The 224-nt window shown below is 62.9% G+C and overlaps 1 protein-coding gene across 1 annotated transcript in view; it reads right to left on the bottom strand.

Moving 5' to 3' along the window:
• PRPF19 (pre-mRNA processing factor 19) overlaps nt 1-224 on the bottom strand; it is a gene marked incomplete at its 5' end in the record, with an annotated part of 3,281 nt that overhangs the window by 734 nt on the left and 2,323 nt on the right. The window lies entirely within an intron of this gene.

Raw genomic sequence — 224 nt, forward strand, 5'->3', positions numbered from 1 at the left:
CCCGGGAAGTTGGCCACGTTGGTGCGTTCCTGGGGATAAGGCAGTTAGAGACAGGCTGCCGGCAGGGAACCGCAGCACCCTCACGGCTGGGAGATCAGATCCTTGCAAGCGCAGCTGGGCGGGCAGGCGGCCTGTGTCAGTCTGTATCATCAGTCTGCTTCAGAGTTAAAACGCAGGGGGGTGAACGGAGACCGAGCCGCTTCCACGCGCTGCCGCCCTGAACT

This window comes from Fulmarus glacialis, unplaced genomic scaffold, assembly GCF_000690835.1.
Source record: "Fulmarus glacialis isolate BGI_N327 unplaced genomic scaffold, ASM69083v1 scaffold29417, whole genome shotgun sequence".
NCBI classification, from domain to species: domain Eukaryota; kingdom Metazoa; phylum Chordata; class Aves; order Procellariiformes; family Procellariidae; genus Fulmarus; species Fulmarus glacialis.